At 48.2% G+C, this 16,990-nt stretch overlaps 1 long non-coding RNA gene across 1 annotated transcript in view; it reads right to left on the bottom strand.

Annotated features, from left to right (window-relative positions):
* Positions 1-15,871, bottom strand: part of LOC140901768 (uncharacterized) — a 31,212-nt gene extending 15,341 nt beyond the window's left edge. The window contains exons 1-3 of the long non-coding RNA XR_013634904.1: positions 5,604-15,871; positions 4,251-4,363; positions 395-479 (exon numbers count right to left, since the gene is read on the bottom strand). This is a non-coding gene — a long non-coding RNA (uncharacterized LOC140901768). The remainder of the gene's footprint in view (positions 1-394; positions 480-4,250; positions 4,364-5,603) is intronic.
* Between the last annotated feature and the right edge of the window lie 1,119 nt (positions 15,872-16,990).

Below are 16,990 nucleotides of genomic sequence, written 5' to 3'. Positions count from 1 at the left end.
GTCTACCATGTGCTCTGCCTTTAGAGCTGGGGGGCTGGTGAGTGGGGTCTGCTGGCTGGGCACCCAGCTGCGAAGGCAGCACCGCTGCCAGCAGCAGTGCAGAAGTACGGGTGGCAGTACCATGCCATGCCAGGTCAGCGGCTGCTGCTCTCTGGCTGCCCAGCTCTGAAGGCAGCGCGTAAGTAAGGGTGGCACGGTATGGGGAGGGAGGTTGTCGCAGCCTGCAATATTTTCAAAAGGGGGTCCCGGCCAAAAAGTTTGAGATCCTCTGTTTTAAATGATTGCAAGTACTGAGGCATGAAAGCAAGAATTGGTTAAAAAGAAAATAAGATAAAACGCACAGCAATACCTAACTTAGCAAGTTGAATGGATTCAAAGCTAAGCTTTTTCTTACCGTATGCTCTTCACAGTCTGTACTATCTAGAGGCCTCCAGGCTAGGACCCGTCCACCAGTTGTGTTTCTTTAGGTGCTGTTGCTGCTATGAGTGGTGAAGAGCGGAGAAGAGAGGTGATTTTTCTTCTCTCCTTATACTTTTGACTCACTGTGATTTATGCAAGGGAAATTCATTTTTACTTTGCCCGCTTAACCTAGCTTTGATTTGTTTGGTTCCAAGCATGTGTGTTCCCTGCTCTCATTTCCACTGGCTGTATCTGTCTTATATCGGGTATATTGGAGGTATACATGACCATTACTAACAAATCTGTCCCACCTTCACCTTGTAAAATGCATGGTCTCTACAGATATCAAAGATGATACACAAATCAGATTCAACCTTTAAAGTTGTGCCAACCATATCTGGAGAGCCGTATGAGCAAGAACATAATATATGTAATAAAAATGTATTACACAAATTTTGCTTTTTTGTGGAAAAGAAAACATAATCTAATCATTATGGCTTTGAGTCACAATTTGTGATACAGTTCTCCAATCAGTGGGCTTCATTATAATTTAAGGTTTCAGAGTAACAGCCGGGTTAGTGTGTATTCGCAAAAAGAAAAGGACTAGTTGTGGCACCTTAGAGACTAACCAATTTATCTGAGCATGAGCTTTCGTGAGCTACAGCTTGCATCCAATGAAGTGAGCTGTAGCTCACGAAAGCTTATGCTCAAATAAATTGGTTAGTCTCTAAGGTGCCATAAGTACTCCTTTGCTTATTATAATTTAAGGCATGCAAAGCGCCTTTCTTTAAACTTTGACTTTCCAATTTTGATTTGACTAAATAGTAGAAAATTCCAAGAAACATTGTGGATTTGAGGTCATTAAGCCATCAAAGTGAAGACATAATTTATGTGTAGCTAAAAAGAAACTAAAAACTGATATTAAGTTGTAAGACTTTGGGCTGTAAACTGAAAATGGGTAAAGATCATCATTTGTTTCACTGCTTGCATATTTAAAGCTGCACATTCATACAGACTATTAACATGTTATGCACCAATGGCTAAACTTGCTTATTTGGCATCATAATTTATCCTTGTGGAATTTGAGTTTTGGTTTTTTTTAACCATCAGCAGTCAGCTGATGTTTTTGGGACCTCTTTTTGTAGTTACGAGCCATTTCCTACACCCAAAAGCAGTTAACAGGGAAAAAAGTGGAAAAAATAATAACAGCCCAATGCTTAAACAACAGTGCATGAAAGAAAAGTATCATTATGAAACCAACACACAGAAGTGTGGTTCTGTAACTATCCTTGTAGGTCATGTGACAAATTATAGGTAGCTAACAAAACAGTAGTGTGATAGCAGCTCTGATTTAAGCTAAGTTGAAAGCCATGTGGTTAAGCAAGTAAAGTTTGGGTTTTTAATGCTTTTGCAGAAACCTTAATCACATTTTAAAACACTTTAGGGTTACTAAGTTTTACCAGTTATAAAAATGACACACTGTAATATAAACAAAAGAAAAACAAGCAAGCGTTTAACATATGAAAAAATAATTATAAATGGTTAACCCTTCAATTTTTTTAAGCAAAAGCACTCTCACAATTGGCTTTCCAATTGTAGTCTTAGCATGCCACGATTCACAAGTAAATGAAAGAACTAATTTTTTTCCACACCAAGAAAAAAGCGGTTGAGAGCATTAAAAACTGCAATCGATGTTGTCTTTTTGAAAAGGGGACTTTGAGTGGCTACACAACACAAACTTAACTATCTGTTTCAATTTCTGTGTTTCTTGGTTTGGATGCATTTTGTTTCTTTTGTATTTTTCAAGTAATTATTTCACGAAATTTGGATTGAACCCCTGCCCCTAACTGCCCCATCCCTCCAACCCCTATCTATACCCCTGCCCCTTGACCACCACCCTCAACTCCCCTGCCCTCTATCCAACCCCCTGGCTCCGTGCCTCCCGACCATGCTGCCTGGAGCGCCGGTGGCTGGCGGCGCGGCTGCACCAGGAGAGGCAGCCGCGCTGCACGGCACAGAGACCGGGTCAGGCCGGGCTCTACAGCTGCGCTGCCCCAGGAGCTCGCAGACCCCCGGCCCAGAGTGTTGCGCCAGCGGAGCAGTGAGCCGAGGCTGCGAGAGAGGGGCCGGGGGCGAGCGTCCCAGGCCAGGAGCTCAGGGGCTGGGCAGGACGGTCCCACGGGCCGTAGTTTGCCCACCTCTGTCCTAGATCCAAAGATGTGACTCATATGGAGTACAGGACGGGGGCTTGATTCTGTGGCAGCACAGGCTCAGTGTGTCTCTCAAAAATGGGAATGAGGCTACGAGACACCGCCTATTTTAGGTGAACTGAATTGACAAGGCACAGGGACCTTTCTTTGTTTGGGAGAAATGGTCGTAACACAATATGGTGGCCATCGTGATTTGAAAGCAGGGGATGCTATTGAACAGATGTTGCTGGTTTTGTGAGAGCGACACTAATAATGGGATGAGGGATTTACCATGGCTACCCATCCCTGGAACCAAGGCAGTGACGGAACGCAGAGTGTTTCATGTTTTACGGAGAACATTATTCACCAGGTCAGAGGCCAGAAGCTTCAAGTCAGAGCCAGGCAGGATGTGGCAACTGCCGCTCTAGGTGGTGCAATGATGCAGGCTGCCAAAACGTTCCCCCATCTTGTCCTTGTACCGGTTGGGGGTTCCAGGGCTGTGGCTGCTCCTCAGTTCCCTGCTGCCCTTCGACAACTCACAGACCTTAAGAGCCGCTCGGGTGCGGGTCCCGCTCCAGCTAGATTCAGAGGCCTTTCCTCAGGGGCCAACCCCATACTAACAAATTCTCTCCACCAACAAGAGTCATAGAATTATAGAATATCAGGGTTGGAAGGGACCCCAGAAGGTCATCTAGTCCAACCCCCTGCTCAAAGCAGGACCAATTCCCAGTTAAATCATCCCAGCCAGGGCTTTGTCAAGCCTGACCTTAAAAACCTCTAAGGAAGGAGATTCTACCACCTCCCTAGGTAACGCATTCCAGTGTTTCACCACCCTCCTAGTGAAAAAGTTTTTCCTAATATCCAATCTAAACCTCCTCCACTGCAACTTGAGACCATTACTCCTCATTCTGTCATCTGCTACCATTGAGAACAGCCTAGAGCCATCCTCTTTGGAACCCCCTTTCAGGTAGTTGAAAGCAGCTATCAAATCCCCCCTCATTCTTCTCTTCTGCAGGCTAAACAATCCCAGCTCCCTCAGCCTCTCCTCATAACTCATGTGTTCCAGTCCCCTAATCATTTTTGTTGCCCTTCGCTGGACTCTCTCCAATTTATCCACATCCTTCTTGTAGTGTGGGGCCCAAAACTGGACACAGGACTCCAGATGAGGCCTCACCAATGTCGAATAGAGGGGGACGATCACGTCCCTCGATCTGCTCGCTATGCCCCTACTTATACATCCCAAAATGCCATTGGCCTTCTTGGCAACAAGGGCACACTGCTGACTCATATCCAGCTTCTCGTCCACTGTCACCCCTAGGTCCTTTTCCGCAGAACTGCTGCCTAGCCATTCGGTCCCTAGTCTGTAGCTGTGCATTGGGTTCTTCCGTCCTAAGTGCAGAACCCTGCACTTATCCTTATTGAACCTCAGATTTCTTTTGGCCCAATCCTCCAATTTGTCTACGTCTTTCTGTATCCTATTCCTCCCCTCCAGCGTATCTACCACTCCTCCCAGTTTAGTATCATCCGCAAATTTGCTGAGAGTGCAATCCACACCATCCTCCAGATCATTTATGAAGATATTGAACAAAACCAGCCCCAGGACCGGAGTCTTTGCAGCCCTCCCTCAATACTTAACTGAAGCAAATTTCTATTTGCTCTTACTCTGCAGATCACTGTCTGGCTTCGATCCCTGGGGATGGGCTCAGGGTGGCTGCTCCTTCTTAGGTCTCTGCCACAGGTTGGCCATTCTCTCATCTACCCAATCTCATGAGGAACTGAAAAGAGAAAGAGAGAACACTTGTAAGCTAGGCTACCACTGGTGCATGGAAGACAGACAGACACACAGGTGTAACTAACTTCTGCTCATTGGAGCCCCGTTCTTTATTCCTCTCCAGCCCACCCAGGGCCTAAAATGCTCATCACTCCCAAGGAACTACAGCCCTCCAGGAAAGGGACAATCCCAGACAATTACCAGCCATGGGCAGAGCTGTACCTTCCCCAGGACACATCCCATGGAAATGAGAAGCATCTCTCTGTTCTCAAGGAAGCACCTCACTATGCAGATACTGGAGAGAGATATTTCACAAACAAACACCTGCTCCTCCAACATCACAAGAGACCTCCTCAGCTCCGTTGGCAAGTGAAATGTCTAGATTGTGCAGGTCCACTTCCTCCACATGCTCCTCCTCTGTCTGGGGCTGCTGCACTGGCCTGGAGCATGCCTCTGCAAGAACAGCAAACCACCTATGGAAGAGCCATCGCTGCCAGAAAGGCTATAGGTGCATGAGATCTTCCAGTACCTGCCTCCCTCTCCCATCTGTACTACATCACCTCCATTGCAGTAAAAGACACGGACTAAACACTTGATGGGTCAAATGGCCTTTTACGCCCCCCTTCTGCCAGCTCTAACAGGCTTTCCTGCCCCCATCCTGCTGGCTCTTATATCCAAGACTGTGAGGACACACAAACAGCATCCATGCCCAATTTCTGTGAAGGGAGACAGTACCAGAAGAGGTAAGAAGAGGGAGCATGCACGTCTGTGTTGGCCACAGAAGACAGGGAGAGAGAGAGAGAGAAACATGGAAGGAAGAAAAGCATCTCAGTGGCTGGACTGACCTCCTGCTGGGGAGAACACTCCACTCCTGGTCAGAGAAAAAAGCAGCCCCTGAAAATAAGAGCCTTGTCTCCCTCTTAACCAGAGCTTGTCACGAACTTTTTCCTACACACTAAGCGCCAGCTAACAAAAAGTCCCAGCCTGGAGCCAGGTGGACTGTGAGTAGAGCCCTCACAGCTTGCCTTCGCTTTCCCTCACATGAGGGGAGTGGACTCTGACCCGCCACTTTTCCCTTGGTACTAAACCCAACACAAGGGAGGGTGGGGGGGAGACAGTAAAATTAGCATCTCAGTCAGCAACACTGCTCTTCTCGCATCCCCCACACACCAGGGTTCTGCCCTCAACCCCCGTTGCACTATGCCTTTATAACTACAAATAGAAAACACCTGTAGCAACAGCACCTGAAATAGTGACTCTGCAGAGGAGACTTGCTTCTTCCTCAGCCTTAATCCCATAAAGCCCCATGCCCAATGAGGAAGCTCACAGCCTGTGAAGAAAACTAGAGTGAGTACAGAATGAGGAATTCAAAGCACTGACCGCTTACTCACAGTCAGTTATGCGGAAGGCAGAAAGCGGAGGACTGTTAATCTTCGCTTACAAGAATGTCCAGGCTGGTCAGGTCAACCTCTGCCAGCTTCTCCTGCAGCTGCTGCTCGACGATTCCTCTGCAAGCACCACAATTAAGCCAAGCAGGAGCCATCACTCCACAAAACTCAATTGGTGCGCAAAACCTTGCCCTCATCCCTGCCTCCCTCTCCCATCCCATCTACATCGGCCCCACTTGATGAACAGAGACTCAGTCAACACTGACAGTGATGCTCCATTCTCGCGCGCGCTCCCCCGCGTGATTTTTGTCCCCTCCTACTTCTTCAAGGCTCCCGAGACCTAGCCAATGGGGATGCACGCCTGCCCATGTGCTATGAAGGGAGACCAAAGAAAGAGAAACAAGCACAGACAGACAAAGTGTGTCAGCCAATACACTAGAGTAGAGAAGAGAGAGAGAGAAACAGGGGAGGAAGGCAAGAAACTCACCAGCTACAGTCATCCTCCTGGATCCAACCTTTTGATGCAGTGGACACACCTCTCCTGGCCAGACAGATGAGCAGCCCCTGATAATGGGGGCCTTGTCTCCCTCGTAGCCACAGCTAGTCAGGAACCTTTTCTTACAAACACAGACCTAGCTAATGGCACATCCCTGCCTGGAGCTAGGTGCACCGTGACCAGACTCCTCACCAAACCAGACACTTATCTCACTGACAGCGATGGCTGCTCTGCTTCCAGCTAGACGGCATCACCGTAGCCTGGCATCAACAATGCTCAGTGTCTCATGGCTCTTGTACGCTTTCCATCTCACAACAGGGGTGGGCTCTTACCCTTGACACGAAGCACAACGCAAGAGGGAAAAACAAAAGTTATCGTCAGAATCTGCAATGTTGTGTCAGTGGTTCTTCTCCCTCTCCCATTAGACCTTCATAGATACAATTAAAAAGCACACAACACACACTCAACCTGTGGAATTGCTGGCCAGAGAATACTGTGAAAGCCAAGACTATAATAGGGTTCAAAAAAGAACTAGGTAAATTCATGGAAAATAGGTCCATCAATGGTTATTAGTCAGGATGGGCAGGGATGGTGTCCTTATCCTCTGTTTGCCAGAAGCTGGGAATGGGCGACACAGGATGGATCACTTCTCGATTACCTGTTCTATTCATTCCCTCTGAAGCACCTGGCATTAGCCAGTCAGAAGACAGGATAGTGGGCTAGATGGACCTTTGGTCTGACCCCAAATTGCCATTCTTATGTTCATATGTTAAGCAGCCCTTTGCACCTGTATTCAAGAGAGTCACTGTGCAGAGAAGACTGTTGTCTCTTCCCCTGGTCGTAAACCCACACCTACTCACAAAATAGGGAAATTCACACACCCAGAACAAGGAAGAAAACTTTTATGAGAAATCAAGTCTCACTTAAAGGGAAGCAGTCGCCTGTACTCAGGCTCTACCATGCATTTATCTAAGCCCTGGTCTACACTGGGTCGGGGCGGGGGGGGGAATTGACCTAAGATATGCAACTTCAGCTACGAGAATAGTGTAGCTGAAGTCGACGTATCTTAGGTCAACTTACCTCGGCGTCTTCACAGCACTGGGTCGACTGCCACCGCTCCCCCGTCGATTCCGCTTGCGCCTCTCACGATGGATTTATCACGTCTAGACTAAAATTGACCCCCGATACATCCATCACTACCTGCTGATCCGGCGGGTAGTGTAGACATACCCTTAGGCTTCAGCCCTGCTGCTAAAAGCCGTGAAGTGTAGCCACTGTTTGTCATCTCTCCTGCCAACAAAAAACTCCCACTCCCAACGATCGGCATTTGTATTGCGAGCAGGAGAGCGCTCCTGCCAACAATGCGTGGTTCACACTGGTACTTGTCATGGCAAAACTTTTACTTTCGGGGTCAAGGGATGGGGGAGGGGGTTAACACTTCTGAAAGAAAAAAGTTTTGTCCTTCAATGCCAGCATAGACATACCCTTACAGGCAACTCAGCCTGCAGCTTCCCTGGAACAACAGTAACACTATGTGGAAGGGCGGGGTTATGCACAGAGGATTTTCCCCATAGAGCAACAGTGACGCTGGGTGACCACGGAGTAATCCACAAAACATTTCCCTCAAGGAGAAACAGTGACACCGGATGGCCACTCGGGTTAATGCACACAGCATTTATCTCATGGAGCAACAGTAACACAGGATGGCTAATCCAGGTAATGCACAAAGCATTTCCTTCGTGGAACAACTGTGGATTACCCTGAGTGACCACCCACTGTCATTGTTGCTCCATGAGGGAAATGCTGTGTGCATTACCTAGAGTGGCCACCTGGCGTCACTAAAATATTTCCCACATGGAGCAAGAGTGAAACCAGGTGGCCAATCCAGGTAATGCACAAACCATTTCCCTCACCAAGGAAGAGAGGCAACGAGGGGCCACTTGGGTTAATGCACAACCCATTTCCCTCATGAAGCAACAGTGACACTGGGTGACCAGTTTTCAGAGTAACAGCCGTGTTAGTCTGTATTCGCAAAAAGAAAAGGAGTACTTGTGGCACCTTAGAGACTAACCAATTTATTTGAGCATAAGCTTTCGTGAGCTACAGCTCACTTCATTGGATGCATACCGTGGAAACTGGGTGACCAGTTGCACAAATGCACAAAGCATTTCCCTTATGCAACAACAGTGACAATCATAGAATATCAGGGTTGGAAGAGACCTCGGGAAGTCATCTAGTCCAACCCCCTGCTCAAAGCAGGACCGATCCCCAATTGAATCATCCCAGCCAGGGCTTTGTCAAGCCTGACCTTAAAAACTTCTAAGGAAGGAGATTCTACCACCTCCCTAGGTAACGCATTCCAGTGTTTCACCACCCTCCGAGTGAAAAAGTTTTTCCTAATATCCAACCTAAACCTCCCCCACTGCAACTTGAGACCATTACTCCTCGTTCTGTCATCTGCTACCACTGAAAACAGTCTAGATCCATGCTCTTTGGAACCCCCTTTCAGGCAGTTGAAAACAGCTATCAAATCCCCCCTCACTCTTCTCTTCCGTAAACGAAACAATCCCAGTTCCCTCAGCCTCTCCTCATAACTCATGTGTTCCAGTCCCTTAATAATTTTTGTTGCCCTCCGCTGGACTCTCTCCAATTTTTCCACATCCTTCTTGAAGTGTGGGGCCCAAAACTGGACTCGGTACTCCAGATGAGGCCTCACCGCTGTCGAATAGAGAGGAACGATCACGTCCGTCGATCTGCTGGCAATGCCCCTGCTTATACATTCGAAAATGCCATTGGTCTTCTTGGCAACAAGGGCACACCGTTGACTCATATCCAGCTTTTCGTCCACTGTAACCCCTAGGTCCTTTTCTGCAGAACTGCTGCCTAGCCGTTCAGTCCCTAGTCTGTAGCGGTGCGTGGGATTCTTCCGTCCTAAGTGCACAACTCTGCACTTGTCCTTGTTGAACCTCATCAGATTTCTTTTGGCCCAATCCTCTAATTTGTCTAGGGCCCTCTGTATCCCTACCCTCCAGCGTATCTACCTCTCCTCCCAGTTTAGTGTCATCTGCAAACTTGCTGAGGGTGAAATCCACGCCATCCTCCAGATCATTAACGAAGATATTGAACAAAACCAGCCCCAGGACCGACCCTTGGGGCACTCCACTCGATACCGGCTGCCAACTAGACATGGAGACTTTGAGCCCGACGATCTAGCCAGCTTTCTATCCACCTTATAGTCCATTCATCCAGCCCATACGTCTTTGACTTGCTGGCAAGAAGAATACTGGGGGGGACCGTATCAAAAGCTTTGCTAAAGTCAAGGAACAACACATCTGCCGCTTTCCCCTCATCCACAGAGCCGGTTATCTAGTCATAGAAGGCAATTAGATTAGCCAGGCATGACTTGCCCTTGGTGAATCTATGCTGACAGTTCCGGATCGCTTTCCTCTCCTCTAAGTGCTTCAGAATTGATTCCTTGAGGACCTGCTCCATGATTTTTCCAGGGACTGAGGTGAGGCTGACCGGCCTGTAGTTCCCCAGATGCTCCTTCTTCCCTTTTTTAAAGATGGGCGCTACATTAACCTTTTTCCAATCATCCGGGACCTGTTAAGGAAAAGTTAGCATATGTGACTCCATTTTGGTTTGGGGCCCATCAGTGTCTAAAAGCAAGCACATCATGCACTAGGATGAGTGCTCCTTAGATATTGCATTCCTGTGAAAACCCTCCCTCTTTTTTCCAGCCTGTCTCGATTCCCGGTTTCTGTTCTTTGTCTGTTCCTAACTCCCTGCCTCCTGGCCTTGATGTGAGCCTCCCATCCCGATAAGAAAAGCTACTGGTGCATTGCTTTAGGACCATGTTGTGTAGTTGAAGTAATGGTCTACAATGGGCAATGTACCTAGCAGGGATAGGTAGTAGATAAGGGAAGGGTTTGTCTATTGGCTAAGGTTTCTGATGCATGAGGGCAATGTGCTTTGCTAAAAGGTATATAATCTCTGTATAACCTGCATTCGGGGTCCCCTCCTGACTAGCAGGGGGGCACCACGCTCGAGCGTAATAAACTTAGTATCTTTGGGATCTCTGCAGTTGTGGACTTTGTTCGTGTGCCTCAGCCTAGACTCGACCTGTGCGTGACCTATCGGGTATAATTCGCAGCAGTTCCTGTGCGTGACCTATTAGTTACAATCCGTAACAGGACCTCCCCCGATTGCCGTGAGTTTTCAAAGATAACGGCCAATGGCTCTGCAATCACATCCGCCATCTCCTTTGGTGCTCTCGGATGCAGCGCATCCGTCCCCACGGACTTGTGCTCGTCCAGCTTTTCTAATTGTCCCGAACCGGTTCTTTCTCTACAGAGGGCTGGTCACCTCCTCCCCAGACTGCTGCCCAGTGCAGCAGTCTGGGAGCTGACCTTGTTCATGAAGACAGAGGCAAAAAAAGCATTGAGTACATTAGCTTTTTCCACATCCTCTGTCACTAGGTTGCCTCCCTCATTCAGTAAGGGGCCCACACTTTCCTTGACTTTCTTCTTGTTGCTAACATACCTGGAGAAACCCTTCTTGTTACTCTTAATATCTCCTGCTAGCTGCAACTCCAGGTGTGATTTGGCCTTCCTGATTTCACTCCTGCATGCCCGAGCAATATTTTTATACTCTTCCCTGGTCATTTGTCCAATCTTCCACTTCTTGTAAGCTTCTTTTTTGTGTTTAAGATCAGCAAGGATTTCACTGTCAAGCCAAGCTGGTCGCCTGCCATATTGACTATTCTTTCTACACATCGGGATGGTTTGTGCCTGTAACCTCAATAAGGATTCTTTAAAATACAGCCAGCTCTCCTGGACTCCTTTCCCCCTCATGTTATTCTCCCAGGGGATCCTGCCCATGAGTTCCCTGAGGTTGTCAAAGTCTGCTTTTCTGAAGTCTAGGGTCCACATTCTGCCGCTCTCCTTTCTTCCTTGTGTCAGGATCCTGAACTCGATCATCTCATGGTCACTGCCTCCCAGGTTCCCATCCACTTTTGCTTCCCCTACTAATTCTTCCCGGTTTGTGAGCAGCAGGTCAAGAAGAGCTCTGCCCCTAGTTGGTTGTTCCAGCACTTGCATCAGGAAATTGTCCCCTACGCTTCCTGGATTGTCTGTGCACCGCTGTATTGCTCTCCCAGCAGACATCAGGGTGATTGAAGTCTCCGATGAGAACCAGGGCCTCCGATCTAGTAACTTCCATTAGTGGCCGGAAGAAAGCCTCATCCACCTCATCCCCCTGGTCCAGTGGTCTATAGCAGACTCCCACCACGACACCACCCTCGTTGCTCACGCTTCTAAACTTAATCCAGAGACTCTCACGTTTTTCTAGTTTCATACTGGAGCTCTGAGCAGTCATACTGCTCTCTTACATACAATGCAACTCCCCGACCTTTTCTGCCCTGACTGTCCTTCCTGAACACTTTATATCCATCCATGACAGTACTCCAGTCACGTGAGTTATCCCACCAATGGACGGCCTCTTGGGAGAATGCACACAGCATTTCCCTAATGGAGCAAGAGTGACACTGGGTGGCCACTTGGGGGATGCTCAAAGCATTTCCCACATTGAGAAGACTGACACCGTGTGGACACTCGGGGTAACGCACAGAGCATTTCCTTCATGGAGCAACTGTACATTACTCGAACAAAAAAAACTTCAGAAACAGACTTCAAAGAGAAACAGCAGAACTAAAATTCATTTGCAAATTTAACACCATTAATTTGGGCTTGAGTAGGGACTGGCTGGCTCACTACAAAAGCAGCTTTGCCTCTCCTGGAATTGACACCTCCTCATCAATTATTGGGAGTGGACTATATCCACCCTGATCGAATTGGCCCTGTCAACACTGGTTCTCCACTTGTGAGGTAACTCCCTTCTCTTCATGTGTCACAATATATTGCCTGCATCTGTAATTTTCACTCCATGCTTCTGAAGAAGTCGTTTTTTACCCACAAAAGCTTATGCCCAGATAAATCTGTTCGTCTTTAAGGTACCACTGGACTCCTTATTGTTTTTGTGGATACAGACTAAACACGGCTACCCCCTGATACTGGACACCCAGTGTCACTGTTCCTCCACGAGGGAAATGCTGTGTGCATTACCCCGAGTGGCCATTTGGTAACACAAAGTATTTCCCTCATGGAGGAACAGTGACACCAGGTGGCCAGTTGGGGTAATGCACAAACCATTTTCCTTATGAAGGGACAGTGATAATGGGTGGCCACTCTGAGTCACGCACAAAGCATTTCCCTCAGAGCAACGGTGACCTGTCAGAGTAATTCACAAAGCCTTTTTCCCACTGCGTTACAATGACATCCACTGGCCAGTTGGGGTAACTTACAGGGAGAACCCTTGAGTAGCAGCAAGCGCAGGGGTTAGAACCCAGGAGCCTGAGCTGGAGCAAGTCAGTCCAGAGTGCTGTGCATAGCCCTGGACCCTCCACATGCCCTGGGTGGTGCAACCTGGTGAGTGGAGACACAGGCCGAGGGCTACTCTCAGACCCCTGCTCACATCCTCGACTGAATGTGGCCTGCTTCAGAGAGGAGGACTAGACTGGCATGACCAGGGAAGCTCACCCAGTGTACAGAAGGAAGATACCTGAGGACTAAGCATCTCTTGTTACAGTCAAGTTGCTCTCCACGAAGTTACCAGACTTCAGGAAGATTCCGTAGCACCTGACAACTCCTTGGAGGGCACAAAGGATTCCCCCCGCACTTATCGTGCCCCAGTTAGAAGCAGAGGTCTTTTCTCAGGGGCCCACCCTGTGACGGGTTTGACCCCCATTCTGGGATGCCACCTGATGTACTGGGATTTCTCTGAGCCTGCTGCTGCACTAGCCTGGTCTCCCTCTCCTTGTTTTGCTGACTTAGGCTCTCCAGCCTCTGGCAGCACACACACACACACACACACACACGTAGGGACACACCAGCTGTAGAATCGCACAGAGTCTGTCAACAGCTCTCTACGAGAAGACTCAGCTATGATATCTCCCAGCTCTCAAGTGCAGTTCCCCTCTGGAAAGTACACCCAAAATAATATTGTCTTGGGCCGTAGAGAAATCTATACAACATAAGCTCATAAATTCACCCCCTCCCTCAATGTGGAGGAAGATATGCACAACTTTTGCCCCACCCCCGTTAGAAGTTGCACAAACTGGGTTTAATGAACTTGTTTTTGTTTATTATTAACTATAAGGGAAGAAGATTTTAAGTGATTGTAAGGGATAGCAAACAGAAGGCAGATTACTAAGCAAATAAAACAAACATGCAATACTAAGCCTAAGATCTTAAAGAGACTGGACTCAGGAAGTGATTTCTCACCCTAAACATTGTTTTTAGGCAAGTTACAGGGTTTCTGTAGCTGAGATTTCCAGTTATTTCTCTTTACAGAGCAGACTGCTATCTTAGTCCAGACTCAGCCCTGGACTTTCCCCCTGCTCGGTTCCTTTGTCCCTTCAGGTACTTTTAGCAGTCTTTCTGCTTCGACAGGAAGGCAACGGAGAAGAGACCTGTTTGCATTACTCCCCAGCCTTAAGTAAGATTTACATAAGGCGGGAATCTTTTGTTTCCCAGTCTTGACCTCCCCCTCCTTTTAGTGGAAAATTACTAGAAGTCCAACATAGCATTTAGTACCAGGTGACAGGACCACCTGACCTAGTAGCGTCACAGCTACATCCCAGGATGCGTCTCAGGAAGGAGAGAGATTAGTGTCTTCACAGTCTTATTATTTCTTCCTAATGGCCCATCAAGGCTGATGGCGTGTTGTCTGGTGGGTGTTTCCCAAGTATACACCCGGTTGTAATTGTTACATAGTCAATATTTCCAACTTTAGATACAGAAATGATACATGCATCCAAATTGGATAATCACATGCAGTAAATTATAACCTTTCCAATGATACCTTAAAAGACTATCTCGCATAAAATATATCACTTATCTCACTGACAGTGGTGGCTGCTCCCCTCCCAAATGTATGGCTCCTGTCTCATTTCAACAAGGCTCACAGTCTCCCTGCTCTCGCTTGCTTTCCATCATACGAGTGGAGTAAACTCTGTCATTTGACTTCTTTCCCCTAGGTACCAAACCCAGCACAAGGGAGAAAAACAAAGAAGTTAGCATCTCAGACGGCAATGTGGCGTAAGCTCTTCTTCTTGCATTTAACACACCCCAGGGCTCTGCCCTCAAACCCCCTCCCATTACACCTTCAGGACTACAAGTAGAAGCACCCCAGCAATGACACCCGAAATAGTCACTCTGCACAGCAGACTCTGGTAAAAAATACCAAACCTGTGGGGAAAATGCAGAAATTGGGCTTGTTTTTCACTTAATTGGCTTGAGAGTTGCTTCTTGGCGAGTTTTTGGATGCTGGCTTGTTGCTTGTTTACCTTGCAGTTTGTTACTTCTTTTTTTAAATTGGCTCCTGGCAAGCAAGGGCACAGGGCAAGGAGAGGCAAAGTGGGGGAGAGAATCAGGGGTGCACAGTGGGCCCACCACACTCCCAGACTGCACACCGGGGGGATCTAGTCACAGGGTGTTCGGGTTCTTACAGATTCCTTGTTTTGAAATGGGATTAGCTTCATTTTTGGTTTATTGTGAAAGTCGGGGTGCTTATTACCCCGTGAAAGATGGCAACTGTAAGTGTGATACCTTCCCCAGCCTTAAATACCAAAGAGCCCCATATTCAATAAGCAAGCACACTGCCTGTGACAAAAACAACTACAGAGGAGGAATTCCAATCACTGACTGCTTACATACAGCCAGTTATGCGGGAGGCAGAAAGGGGAGGACTGTTCATGTCTCCTTAGAAGGATGCCCAAGCTGCTCAGCTACACCTTTGCACCTTCTCCTCTGGCTGGGCTCCTGGACAATTCCTCTGCAAGAGCAGCTGCAAAAGCCAAGCATGAGCCATCAGTACACAAAGCTCTACCGGTGCTTGAAATCTTGCCCTCATCCCTGCCTCCCTCTCCAAACCCATCTACACTGGCCCCACTCGATGACCGAGTCAACACCGACTGCCACGCATGATTTTCATCTGCTCCAACTTCTCCAGGGCTCCCAAGACCTCACCAGGTTTGGATGCAAACCTAGTACCCCTGCCTGCATCCTAAGAAGGGAGACAGCACAAGGAGAGGAGAGGAGACAGAGAGCTGGCCAACACATTAGAGTAGAGAGAAAGAAAGAGAAAAACATTGGAGGAAGGCAAGCAACTCAACACATGAAGTCATCCTCCTAGATGCAACCTTCTGCTGCGGAGGACACACTGCTCCTGGCCAGAGAAATGAGCAGCCCCTGAAAATGGGGACCTTGTCTCCCTCATAACAACAGCTAGTCAGGAACCTTTCCTTACAAACCCAGCCTTAGCTAAAGGAGCGTCCATACCTGGAGCCAGGTGGGCCACGAGCAGAGCAATCACCAAAACAGTCACTTATCTCAGAGTGGCAGCAGTTCTGCTCCCAGTTGGACAGCTTTTGCGTGGCATCAACAATACTCGCGGTCTTATCACTGTCACTCGCTTTCCATCGCATGAGGGCAGTAGACCCTGGCACGCGACTTCTTTTCCCTTGGTACTAAACCCAGCACAAGGGAGAAAAACAAATCAGTTACCATCTCAGTCGGCAACATCTCGTTGGCCCTTCTTTTCCCCTCTCCTGCATGGCAGGGCTCTGCCCTCAACCCTCTTCCCATTACATCTTTAACATTACAACCAAAAAGCACCCCTTGCAATGGCACCCCACATGGTCACTCTGCACAGCAGACATGGCTCCTCCTCAGCCTTAATACCACAGAGCCCCATACCCAACAAGGAAGCGCACAGCCTGTGAAGAGTACTACAGCGAGTACAGATGAGGAATTGAAAGCACTGACCACTTACTCACAGCCAGTTAAGCAGGAGGCAGAAAGTGGAGGACTGTTCACGTCTGCTGAGAACAATGTCCAAGCTGCTCAGGTCCATCTCTGCCACTTACTCCTCTGGCTAGGGCTCCTCAGCAATTCCTCTGCAAGAGCAGCAGCAGAAGCCATCGCTACACAAAGCTCTATTGGTGCCTGAGATCTTCCCCTCATTTCTGCCTCCCTCTTCCATTCCATCTACATTGGCCCCACTTGATGAACAGAGACCAAGTTAATACCGACAGTCACTGCTCCACTCTCGCACGCACTGCCCTGCATGATTATCATCCACTCCTACTTCTTCATGGCTCCCGAGACACAGCCTGTGGGGATGCACACCTAACATGCCTCCCAGTATCCTATGAAGGGAGAAGGCACTAGGAAAGGTAAGGACAGAAAGGTGGGGTGTGTGTTTGTGTTGGCCAACATACTAGAGAAGAGAGAGAGACAGAGAGAAAAAACATGGAAGGAAGGCAAGTGACTCACCACCTGGAGTCATCCTCCTGGATCAAACCTTCTGCTGCAGAGGACACACCGCTCCTGGTGTTAAGGAAAAGTTAGCATATGTGACTCCATTTTGGTTTGGGGCCCACCATTGTCTAAAAGCAAGCACTTCATGCACCAGGAGGAGTGTTTCTTAGATACTGCATTCCTGTGAAAATCCTCCCCCCGTTGTCTCCAGCCTGTCTCGACTCCTGGTTTCTGTTCTCTCTCTGTTCCTAACTCCCTGCCTCCTGACCTTGATGTGGGCCTCCCATTCTGATAAGAAAAGTTACTGCTGCATTGCTTTAGGACCATGTTGTGTAGTTGAAGTAATGGTCTAGCACGGGGAATGTACC

The sequence above is a fragment of the Lepidochelys kempii genome, chromosome 22 (assembly GCF_965140285.1).
Source record: "Lepidochelys kempii isolate rLepKem1 chromosome 22, rLepKem1.hap1, whole genome shotgun sequence".
Lineage (NCBI taxonomy): Eukaryota > Metazoa > Chordata > Testudines > Cheloniidae > Lepidochelys > Lepidochelys kempii.
This window is presented reverse-complemented; position numbering and strand designations above follow the sequence as displayed.